General features: G+C 38.7%; 1 long non-coding RNA gene across 1 annotated transcript in view; it reads left to right on the forward strand.

Annotated features, from left to right (window-relative positions):
• LOC123983169 overlaps nt 1–7,920 on the forward strand; it is an 11,681-nt gene extending 3,761 nt beyond the window's left edge. The window contains exon 3 of the long non-coding RNA XR_006828145.1: nt 6,989–7,920. This is a non-coding gene — a long non-coding RNA (uncharacterized LOC123983169). The remainder of the gene's footprint in view (nt 1–6,988) is intronic.
• The last annotated feature ends 5,003 nt before the right edge of the window (nt 7,921–12,923 follow it).

A 12,923-nucleotide genomic window follows, 5' to 3' on the forward strand; every position in this document is an offset into this window, starting at 1 on the left:
AGAAGATGGATGGTTTGAAAGAGGTGTCAAGGAAGCCATCTACACCAGGGTTGAGAAGCCGTCATTGAACAGGGGAGGGGGTCTACGCCACCACTTATTCCCCACTTACAATGCTGTCCTTTCATCACTTCCCAGGAAACTCAACAAACGTAACCTATTGGCCTCAGGTGAAGATACCAACGATGGTCGTTCAGTCTTGGCCACAGGTAGTCTTAACGACTGTAACGACTGTCGTCACAGCAACAAGGAACACTAACGAACCAGCGGTATCGATGACCCGGGATAACGACCCCACTGAGGTTAAATAGCTGAGTTTCCCTGCCAGTCAGTCAGAACTGAAGAAGTCCTTTGGATGAGGGACGAAACGTCTTCCAGTATCTTCAACCAAGTCCAGTTGCCCTTGATTTTAACTTTCGTTGGATCACTATGACCTGGATGACTGACAATCTTCATAGACTTCCTTGTTTGTATTATTGTGATTTGGTCTCCTCTGTACTCTGGGTTCTAGTTCTGTGTTCTCATTTAGGTTCTGGTTCTTTGTAACTTGTGTGTGTTTCTGTCTTCTTGGTTATTCACTCTGCCCCATGTCTGCTTGTATAGTGTTCTCTCTGTTTCCCCCTGCTGTCTCTCTGCCTCGTTAGCCCTGATCCCGCTCACCTCTGTGTTGCTCCCGCCCCGCTCGTCAGTCCCTGTGTATATGTATGCCTGCTTGTCTCTCCAGTCTTTGTCACGTCCTTGCTTCTAAAGTTGAGTGTTCCTGCCTGTTCCTTGTTTTCCTAGTTCTGGATTTTTCCCTGTGTTTTTGATTGCCTTGTGTTCTGGACTACCTTTGTTGGACTTTGCCTCGAGTTCCTTGTAAGCCTGTTTAAGTTAGTTTTTTTGAGTTAAACATTTTTGGACTGCAACCTCCTCGCCTTGCCATTGTCTGCATTTGGGTCCTCGCCCCAGTCTGCACTCAGCGCCCCAATCCATGACAGTGACACTGTAAATGCATTTTACAAATGGTTAAGGGAAACCACTTGAGACCATTAGAGAGATGTGTTTTTTTTTTGCTGTAAATTGGATGAATCAAGCTTGGCAACAATGAACAACACATACACCAACTGGCAAAGGTCCAGTGTCTCAAGAGACCAAGAAGAGTGTGACAAAGCTATCATTTCTGTCAAGCAAATAAAACCAAATTCATCTGGTAGATATTCAGGGAATGCCTGTTAGTCAGTGGGGAAACCCATCGAGGATGCATTACCCACATTTCTTTTGTCCCATTGGTGCTTTGAGGTGTATATAACAGCACCTCTGACACCAAATTGTAGATGCCGGGGTTGGCACGCTGGTGGAAAATAGCCTTTCTACTGATATGGATTTTTGAAGATTTGAAAGAGATGGAGATCAGGATGGATGGGGATTGAGGGGAACAAAGGAGGCAGACATTATGAGAGAGAGAGAGAAAAAGTATGAAAGAAAAGGTAGACATGGAGGGAATAAATGGAGGGGGAAATAGTAGATGGAGGGAAAATGAGAGGGACAAACAGGAAAACAGAGAAAAACAGTTTTGAAAATGATACATACAGAGCTGCTGCACTGCAAAACACCTGCAGTGAAACCCAGCTGAAAATATACTGATTGATGAATATTTTGAGCAGTGCATATGTGCAGGCATGTGTGTGTGTGTGTGTGTGTGTGTGTGTGTGTGTGTGTGTGTGTGTGTGTGTGCAGTAAGTGTTTAAGGCAAAAGTAAACACAACTATAAAAGCAATTTCACAGCATCTGCGTAGGAGAATGACTTTATAAAAATCCACAGGAGGCACATATACTGTAGAAATAGATAAGTTTGAAGACTGTAAAAGTAATATAAAAATGGAACCTCATCAGAGGCTCTTGGGGAAATACCTAATCTAGTGAAATATATCAATGCTTAGGAGTACAACACAGATGACTGAAGCCCGACCCCCTGCCTCATTCTAACGAACCACACAGACACACAGACACAGACAGTGACAGCTCTGTTATACATGCCACTCATTGAACTACTGTTTTTTTGTGTGAAAATGTATGAAAGTCAAGGTTGGAGGCTGTTTTGAAGCTGCTTCCAACTTTAATCCCAGGGTTACAAGAGATTGTACAATAGACTGCCTTTATATTGTCTGTACAATAAATGTAAGTGTAAATGTGTACAGTAGATTGCTCCATGGTGGTAATACCTATAGAGTCTAATGTTAGCCACTTATATTGTGGCATAGCTTTAACAACAGTGAACTTAAATTAATAGTTTAGGGAAATACACTTATTTACTTTCTTGCCAAGAGTTGGATGAGAAGACAGATATCACTCTCTTATCTGTACGCTAATTATGAAACTACAGCCAGCAGCAGGTTAGCTTATCTTAGCATAAAGACTGGAAACAAGGGGAAACAGCTAGCCTGGTGCTGTGCTAAGGTAAAAAAATCTCTAACCTCCACCTCTAAAGATCACTGATGACCATCTTAGATCTTGTTTGTTTACTGGGGTGTTATGTGCTAGTCTCCACTGGTTGAAAGTATTTCCAGGAAATTTTTGGTCTTGGGGCTGACCAAGAAACAATCACACACGTAACCGCCATAACACAGTGAATTGTCATTAATACCTTTGGTTTCTATGCATATTAAACAAAAAAAATATATAACTTGTAAGATCTGGAGGTGCTGGTAGGCTAATTTTGTTACCTTTGGACCAAGCCAGGCTAGCTGTTTCCCCCCTTTTCCAGTCTATATGTTGGAGCCGCAGGCTCTAACTACATATTTATCATACAAATATGAGAGTGGAATCAGCCTTCTTATCCTTTCTAACTTATCCCGAAATGTCAAAGTATTCCTTTAATTGATGATGAAAAATTATTAAAAGGGATGTTACTGTATATTTGCTACTGTAATCCTGCAAGTGCAAGAAAGTATAGTGTCCCTGCAGTATACTTTCAGTTAATGTACTATGAAAACAAATAACACACAGGATAAATTCCTGCTGCAGGAAGCTCTGGGGACTCCAGCAGGATGATAACTTACCAATCCTGTTAAATGATCACCCAAAGTCCTGTAGGTTAACAGGATTTAACTTGCAGGAATGCCCTAACATTAATTATATGTATGTGGAATAATTGCAAAAGACATTGCAAGAAATAATATTGATAAAAAAAACAACAATACAACAAGAGGCTACATTACACAAAGCAGGAGAAATTTAGAGATAAATATGGGCTGAGAAGGAGAGGCAGAATGACAATGAAAACTGCAGGATGAAATCTGACACAAAAGAGACCAAATTGGCCAAGGGAGGAAGAAGAAAGTGAATGCTCGTTTTAAAAAAGCATTAAAATACAGAGAGATCTATATTAAATCGCTATCATTTTGTCATCTTTAGTTCTTCCTACATGGTTTGCTCAGATTCTTGTATCAGTCAGTGGCTGACACATCAGGAGTGGCTGACACAATGGTAGAAGTGTGATTATGAAGGAAATATATTCACATAAAAAATGTATATGGAGGCTGGAAGTGAGACAGAGAAGGAGGAGAAAACGATGGCAGGACAGAGACTACGCCCTCACAGAACTAATTTCCTCTGCCACAAAGAGGGTCACGCCATATCAAACAGTGGACAATCCCCCTTTAGCTGTACCAAAGAACCTGATGGGCTTAGCAAGGATTAGACGGCAAGTACAAAAAAGCACAGTAGAGACAGAACAGGGTCATCATACAGAAATAATGGTTCCATTACAAATCCTCCTGCTAGACAGACACATATAGCAATATAGCAAAAAGCAAGTTTCAGTCAGCTTCCAGAGCTCTGAAAAGCACAATGACACCAGCTATGACTATGATGTCTCTAACAACACAGAGAAGACCTACAAAACTGTAACTGAGGTACTTGATTCTGATCATAGTGATTTACTCAGGATGTTTTATGATTAGACTTTAGATTTAGATTAGATTTTGTTAACAGATTACATTAAAAACAAAAAGGACTGAACTACGGCTTTTGCAAGTTGCTTCATCAGATTCGCTCTTGCCATCAGGTGCTGATTAGTGGAGAATCCAACGGGTTTACATTCATGTCAAAGCTGGATGTTTAAATGAGTTTCCTGAAAATGCTGAAAGGGTTTTAGTTTTCTATTTTATTTATATTAATAGAGTCCTTCCTTTTGTGTCTTTATTAACTGCCGCACCCTGATTAGTTGCTTAATTATCCTCTCCTCACTTGTGTATTTGGTCATAAAAAAAAGTAATGGACAAATTGAAAAGTTGACCTAATGACGGCGCTAGATGAAAAGTCATGACATCCTAGAAGTTGTGATCATATGTATATCACAATATGAAAAAGCTGAAAAGTGTTTGATTTTACTTTCTTTCTCTTTGTGAGTCAATCTCCTTTCTCATCTGTTCTCTCTCTACTTAATCTACTGTAAGCCAGACATTGAGTTCTATATTAAGATGTTTTTGTGAAAATAGCCTTTAGAAATTAGTCATATTTCTATCTTTTCTTTTGTTTTTTCAAAGCATAAAAATACTAGCTGCAGCCTCATATTTAACAAGTGAAAGTCCGCATTTATTTATTTTGCTCTAAGCTCTCATGAGTACAACGGGATATTAGGGCCATTGTAGGTAAAAAAGAAATTATGGAGCAGGAGGGTGGGTAATATTCCAATAAAAACCATATACGATGAAAAAATGTACAAATTTACGAGAAAAAAACTCAAATATTCTCTGATATTTAAAAGATTTTTCAGATTTTCTTGTGTTAAATAAAGAATAAAAAATTGGGGGACAATTGCAGACATTTTTAAATGACTAAGATGATATCTGCTTAACTGTCTGACAGCTCCACCTCTTCTCTTTTATCTGACTCTTGTCTCCAAGTTTTTCTTGGAATATTACCCCCCTCCCACAGCTCTGTAATAAAAACACTTTAAATCTACAATGGACTTAATATGCTGTCATACGTGAGCACTCCTTTATCAGGGCTTTTCATTACTGTTTCAAGGAAAAATAAATATGTGTTTACATCTATTAGCAGAGTGCTCTACAGTTTTGACCCCAGTATTCCTTTCTAATAGACATCTGTATTGGGCAACAAGGAGTTTTAGTTTATTGTACTGTTGTGCTCAACGTTAGTTTCTCTGAATAAGTGCTGTCTAAATTGAAAGAAATCAGCTCAGACATCCAGGGCTTCTGGGCTGTCAACAGTTTGGTGCTTTGCAACCTGTGCATGCACCTCAGTGATTTGCTTTAGATACGGATGGTGATGACTGTAATTAACCCACAAAATGTTTACACAAAATATTTTTGACAGCTCAATGTACTGTGTGTACATTATTGTGTTTATTTTTGCATTCAAATTATAATATTAAAACAAATATACAAATGAAATATGAATAAGTATGGCACAAAAAAGGCTAGTGAATGTTGCTGTAAGTGTTTTAACAATGGTTGTTAACTTTTTTTGTCTGACATACCCATACATCCCTTACAGATGAGGTCAAGTACTCCACCATGTTCCAAATGCGTTTTCCCAAAAGTCTCGGACTCAGAAAAATATGTACGGTAGTCAACAGTGTGAGACAATTAAATTTTTTTATCCCAATTGAATTGTACCTTACACATTTTAAAAGATCATTTTGTAAGTCAAGAAAGTGTGTGTGTGTATGTGTGTGCATATATATATATATATATATAGGTCCCATTGTGGTCCACCGGAAGAGGAAGGACTTAGGCTCTCTGTTGTTACATGTTTTCAGACAGTTGAATTGTCAAGTGTTTATCAATCAATTTATGATCATTACAAAAGAAGTGTTTATATATTACTTTTAGCTAATTATTTCAACTGCTTATCCATTTAGCTAATTATTGGAACTGTTTTCTCTTGGTTAATTATTCAACTGAGAAGGTTACCCATTAATCGTAGCTAACTATTTCAACTGCTTGTCCAGTACGTTTAACTAGTTATTACAACAGGTGTGTAGTCAGTAATGTCAGTCAGTAGTACTGTGCAGCTAGCCTGGCTGGTAGTTTACTGGTTATTGTGACAATACATTTATTGCAAATGTAAAACCCCTTTTTATTTTCCTCCAAAACACACATATATTGATGACATCATATTGCTCAACAAGCTTTCCACCTACCTTCTTGTAACTCAGGAGATAACCCTTGGGGGGAAAGTACCCATGGCTAGGAAAAATTGTGTTAGGATGCACTGTTCTTAACACAAAAGACTGAATTCATGCATTTAACTTTTTTAAACTTTTCAAATTTTATATTTTTAGCCACTGAGTCACTTTGTGTTTGTTTACCCACAAGGATGCTGTGTAGGTGTTTCATTTCCATCATCTCAAAGTCCATCTATGTGTGGTTCTGCCCGATTGTTTATTATGGTATTTGGTACACACAACAGATTAAAAGAAAAACACAATAGAAGAAACAGATGAGCTCAGATACTAATGTGAAATAAGTGAGTTAGTGATTCATACAACAGATGTAAAAACTTTAAAGAGGGACACATATGATGCATTTGCATTGAAGATTTACTTCACCTTTCATTTATCTTATACTTGTAATTGCAAAACGTATTGGCAAGATGAACGGATTCCAAATCCAAACTTCCCACACCATCATCTGAGACATATCTTAGTGGAGCTTAGACAAATCTCTCCATGCCTTGAGATTAAAATTTGGGTTTTTCCCAATCTCACTCAGGTAGGGAACTTTTGGCATTAGATTATCGAGCAGCTCAGCTGCCACAATAACATTCGGTCTTCAATACGTCACGATCAGGAGGAGGAGGTCTGCTAATGGGATAATCAGAAAGACGAGGTCAAGTATATGTCACTTTGTATTAACTGAAGCCAGAGAGATCATGCTTCTGTAAGGGTAGTTATGCCAGAGCCCCAGCTGTGTTGTCTAAAACCTCTCTGGGTGACTTGATGGTCAGGGCTCGGCTTAAATGATTTTCTCTCTCTTTCTAGCAGATGGATTGAACAGCAAGAAGATGATAAACAGGCTGAAATGATGGATGAGAGAGGGAAGAAGATCTTTCAATCAATCTGTCATCCGCAGTTCCTATCTCATCCGCAGGAAACAGAACTGATGTCATGGTCGATACAGGCAGGCTTTTATCAGTATGTGTGTGTGGGAAGGGAGAGTTTATGCATGCAAGTAGTGTACAGTGCTTGTATTTGTCAGAGGGTGGTGCAGGAAAGGTATTAGTTAGTTTGTCTTCTTTCCATGTGGTGGAAGTTTGTGTAGTTACGGTGTGTGTGTGTGTGTGTGTGTGTGTGTGTGTGTGTGTGTGTGTGTGTGTGTGTGTTTGAATGTGCTGAAGTTAAGTAGTCAAACTGTCACCATCTGCTGCCTGGAAATACCCGCTGACATTACACACTAGACAATATAAATGCTCACTTCAGCAGTTGGCTGGGTGGGAGCAGCTCTCTTAATCCAAAACATGTGGGCTATGCAAGTGTTTGCTAGTTTGATCTGATATCGTTAATTCCCTTACAAGAAAATCCCCACCTAAAAGACTCTATTAAAGGAAACGTTTTCTACAAAGGCCTAATAGGCCTTTTTCACAGCAGCTATTTTGACATGTCACAGTTGGATAAGCCTACCTGTCAATAATAACATTAATGATGGCTGAATTCCCTTTAGCTGATTCAGTTTCGGGCTCCTGCTATTATGCATGCTGGCTCACTGTCCCAGTCAAAACAGAACAGAGCTATCTTGAGGATTCGAAATTAGCTACAGCTACAGGCGCTCCCTTGAAAGAGACGTGAGCTCCCCAGAAAGCCTCATTTGAGAAATTTAGAAGGAGCTCTACAATATTGTAATTAAAATTTTTTCTGTATGAATGTATATTTTCCTGTATATTTAGCTTTCTGAAATAAATAACAGGCTAGCATAACAATTTTCTGATAATTTGTGTCTAATAAACACAAACTGTCTATTCCTGCTGTGGCCATCCATGCGTGTGGGCGCATCTTCATAATTGTCATGGGAGGCAACCTCGGTCTGGTCTGTTTAACAAAGTAACACAAACATTGCCTGTCCACCGTGCGCTGGCATTTTTATTGTTTCTCGGCGGAGAGCAATTAAAACCAACATTGACTACCCTGCCACCCCCATAAAAATAGGACTCCTCCAAGTATCTCTTAGCTAATTTAGAAGAAAAAAGTGGATACACTCAAAATGATTAGTGGGTCGGTCCTGATTTAAAGGCTCCAAAGATTAAAGAGTAAAATGAGAAGAGACCAGATGTTTTTTCAGACCATTTCGATGAGTACACCTTCAAGATTCTCTACGGTGTGCAGTAATATTCTGCAAAGCTCTAGAAAAAACTTAAGTATTACATTTTAGGGAACACAGTTAAAAAAGTTTAACTGGCAGTGACAATGCAAAGTTGCAGTTTGACTGACAGCAGACATTGCTCATATTGTGCCATTTCCTGTTAGTATAAAATGGTTGTATGTTGATATTTCGGTGTACTAATTGCTAAAACAGTATGATATGACAATTAGTACTGTTTGTAGTGTATAGTATTAGTGTCCTTTATGGATTAGGGACATGCTATGGCAATGAGATACAGTTGTAAGCTCTAAAAAAAATATGTATGTGGACCCTTGAAAACTATTGTTTATGAGCTATTAGTGCCATTTAGGACTGCTATTTGTAAGATAAAATACCTTGTGAATAGGGCCCCTGGTTTATCGTACAAGTATCAGAAACAGCAAAGCTGAAACACTGAAGTAATTGTCCAATTAATGCCGTGTCCCTTTAAGACAAAATTGGTCAAATGCAAAGATAGAAAAACTTTCAGAAAGTAAACCTAGAAAACCCTAGGAATCCCTGATGTGACTCACACCTAATGGATCAGTACATATTCTGAAGTGCACGTACTTCACAGATCAGAGAGTTAATCCCGCTGTAGAACTTGACGAGTTCTCACCAGCGGGAATCCAGAGCCAGAACGCTGCTGGTAGGGAAACCAGAGAGCAACATTGATTAGCAACATTATCACCCTTACGTATTCTCCTCAGTGCACACACATGGACAACACACACATAAATACACAAGCATCCAAGGTTATTGCAGGTTTGTTTTGCTTCAATATTGGCTGCTACACTCAGAGCGAACAATGAATTTTTCAAGGCTTTGGATTTCCCACATAAAACCAAGAGTTATTTTTTCCTTCTTTCCAAGCAAGCCAGGCGCTGTTGCTTTGTGAGTTATGAGAATTTGAAGGACTCACTTGTCCTCGTCACAAATGGGTATATCTCTGCTGCTCCAGCTAATAAACATGTTATATTACAGTGAAAGAAGGCTCGTACAAAAGCGGGATGTGCACGTACATTGTAGATGAGAATTGATTGGTTTTCTCTAAGGGCAATCAATTCTCCTAACATGTCTCATTTGGACGTGGCGTTTCTTTTTGTTATCCTGCGGTTTTCTTGAGGTTTCATACTCAGCAATTATGACCTCATCACATCTTTCTGTACAAAAGGTCAATACACACAAAAATCAAATTACACTGGCACAAAGAGAGCTCCTATTCTCCAGGGAATATGTTGGCAATGACAGTTTTGGCATAGTTTAAGAGTTGTTGAGGTAAGATGCAAGAAATCTAGACTTGTGCTCCTAGAGTCAAATGTGGTAAACTAGTAATTAGCAACATTTGCAGCAGTTTGCCTTTTCACCATTGCTTTGACATTTTGGAACATTTTCCTTATTCACTTTCTTGTTGAGAGTTAGACGAAAAGATCAATTCCACTCTTCCAGACTTGTGTCTGTGCAGTAAATAAGAAGTCACAGCCAGCAGCCAGTTAGCTGAGCTTACCATAAGACTGGAAACGGGGTGAAACAGCCACCCTGTCTCGGTCCAAAGGTAAGAAAATCCACTGACCAGTGCACTAATTAACATGTTGTATCTTGTTTGTTAAATCTGTACAAAAAGAAAAGTGTAAAAAAGTGTAAAAAGTTGTAGTGGAGCAGAGACTGCAGGAAGTTATTGTGCCCTGCCAAGAAATTGTCTGAAACAGAACCCCTTTCCCTGTAACACCACAACTTGTTGTTTTTGCACAGATCAAAATATGACACGTTAATTACAGGTAGTAGGCTTTAGAGGTTCTGGTAGGCGGAGTTTGTTTCCCTGTTTCCAGTCTTTATGCTAAGCTAAGCTAACTGGCTGCTGGTTGTAGTTTCATATTTTGCGTACAGACAGAGTGTGGTATCAATCTTCTCGTCTAACTCAAGGCAAGAAAGCAAATAAACATATTTTCCAAAGCATCAAACTAATTGCTTTAATGTGTCTGTTAACACTTAAAGCTGTCTTAACTTTAGTGAAACTGACAGAAACCCAAAATTAGCCACTTTATTTGGAAAATACAAACTTCTTCTGTTGCGCTGCATTACCAATATTGAAAACAGAGGAAAACAAAACAGTATGTTCGGCACTGGTTCAATGTGTATAACAAATATTGTTTAAGCATGACTTCAGGCAGAGTTTAGGACGTGCTCATGCTCAGACAAATGCTGGGGCCTGATTAAAGCTCTAGATCATTTTCCCTTCCAAAGCTGCCCATTCAGCTCCTTCATCTCATATCCAGCATGTTATTACTCAAGCTAATCTTGTATTAGCAGCTTCATTGTTTGCCTGCATGTCACCCTCATTGTGGGCTGCTGTGGCACCTGAGTCAGAAGGCAGAGCGATGAAGGTGATAAATGCTTGCAGGACAGAGTTGTTAATAAATAAACAAACCAGTTGCCCATTTGCTGTTCGGAGAAGCAGCGACTGCCTCCTGCCATCTGTTATGGAAATAACTTTGCTGCTGCATGTTTGTTGGCATCAACGTGGATGGAGGATCTATAGGGGAGAGAGGTAGAGCTAATTTATGTTTTAACAAATGTGTCTTCTACGTGATACGCACTTATCGCTGTGTGTTTACAGTATGTCATTGACCCTGGGTGTGTAATGCACAGATGTGCTGCAACCTAACTCAGCAGGTGTTGTTTAATACAGCTATTGCAATGCATGAGTCAGGCTTTACATAATTAATATTCATCATGAATGTTTTTTGACACAATGTTTCCACGACAAATTTCCAAGACCTACCTCCCACAAACAAAAACAAATTCAACAAGCTTCTTTAGTTTGTTTTTCTTTGTTTTAAATGTTTCATTTCCTACTTATCACTTACTGATTATGTATGGGCCAAAAGGCTGCTCAAAGCAAAGCTTCACAGATAGCAAAGGCTAGACAGAGGCCACCCCCTGGTGGTTAAATATAAACATGACTGCTAGAACTTTTAACCTTGCATTAGCTTGCAAAGTAGCATTACCGTATTATGTGTAGTGACTACACAGTAGCATAATCAGGGATGTTGCTATTGTAGATGTATTGAGGACACTATATCATGTCTTTGACTTTTAAGGACAACAAGTAAAGAAGGATTTCCCAAAATGTTATTCCTGACAGCGTGGAGGCTTGGAAACACCATTTAATTAGTAAAACACAATTTAACAGTTAACTGAAAAAATAAAACATTAAAGCAGCTACTACAATCTGTATTTTATATTGACAACTGATCGCATGGAGTTATCACCCGACTTTGCAGTTCCCCTCAGCGCTATCTTTTAAAAAATCTTTGTGTTTTTATTTTATCCCGCATGAAACTTTACTGTTTTGGTTTCTACTGCTTTCATAGCTGTGTTTCAGCAACAAAAAACCTTTAGAAACTCAGGGTATGGTACCTGCCCAGCACCAAATGGCAAACAAAGTAAGCGACTAGCTAACTGATAAAGTTCAAGTTGGTGAAAACCAAAAACAAAGATAAAAGAAGAGTGAATATATTAGTAAAGTGAACCCAAATACGACTCCAAATGAATGCTAATTTTGCTCTGTATCTGCTGGGTGTGTAAATATAACCTTTTGCCAACAAGTTGCCTTAAATCAATATTAAAGCTAAAATTATTCAAGTTTAAATTATATTAATAAATGATACAAGAAGAGATTTTTTTTAAATGTATGTTGGTCTATTTAAAGTTTTCTCTGAGAAAAGGCCTATCTCTAAAATCCTGGCTGAGGCCCTGAGCACAATACCATGATATGGAAGAATGAGCCTATTGATCAATGTTCCTGAACATTATCCCTGCTGTATTATGCCCAGCAGCTCTTAATGAGCCAGATCTAACAAAATCAATCTTGTCATCTTGTCCTTGAGTCGTTTTAATGAAATGGATTTCTAACATGATAGATTTTAAAGCATTTAATCAAGCAAAAGTAAACAAGTGACAGACCTTTCTGTGGACCTTTTGACTTGTCAAACACAAATGTTACTAATAACATGAATACTGACTGTATTCATTTTAGATAGACCAGTTCCAAGGGCTCTGGTACTGTGCCTGCTGGCTCAGCTTTGGGAGACCCCTAAATTAAATGGAGCCATCGTTAATGTTATTAATTCAACCTGTGCTTTTCCTGCTGTAAGACAGGTCTAACTGCCTGCCATGAGGCCTATGAAGATGGTTACCAAAATAATCCATTGCTAAGAGACTGTACAGGATTTTAGTGTCTGTACACATTCTATATCTTAAAATAGCTGAAGTAACCAATTACCTTTTCAGGAGCTCCTACAGATAATTAACTGTTTTTTTCAGATGCTGTAACTTCTAGCTTGTGAAGCCGTAATGGCCTCTGGGCTTGAAATGTGTGAGGAACGCGGGTTGGGAAAAAGTCTACTGTTAAAAACTGTTCTGTCCAATAAGGCCAAAATAAGGAATGCAACTTTTTCACAGAAATAAAATAAATGAATGTGTCTGGCCACTAGCAATGGGTGGCTGTTAATTGATCCCGGTAGGCCTTTTTCACGGCAGACATTTTGACTCATCTTAGTAAGAAAAACACAGGTGTTA

Source organism: Micropterus dolomieu, linkage group LG14 (assembly GCF_021292245.1).
Source record: "Micropterus dolomieu isolate WLL.071019.BEF.003 ecotype Adirondacks linkage group LG14, ASM2129224v1, whole genome shotgun sequence".
Taxonomy (NCBI): Eukaryota; Metazoa; Chordata; class Actinopteri; order Centrarchiformes; family Centrarchidae; genus Micropterus; species Micropterus dolomieu.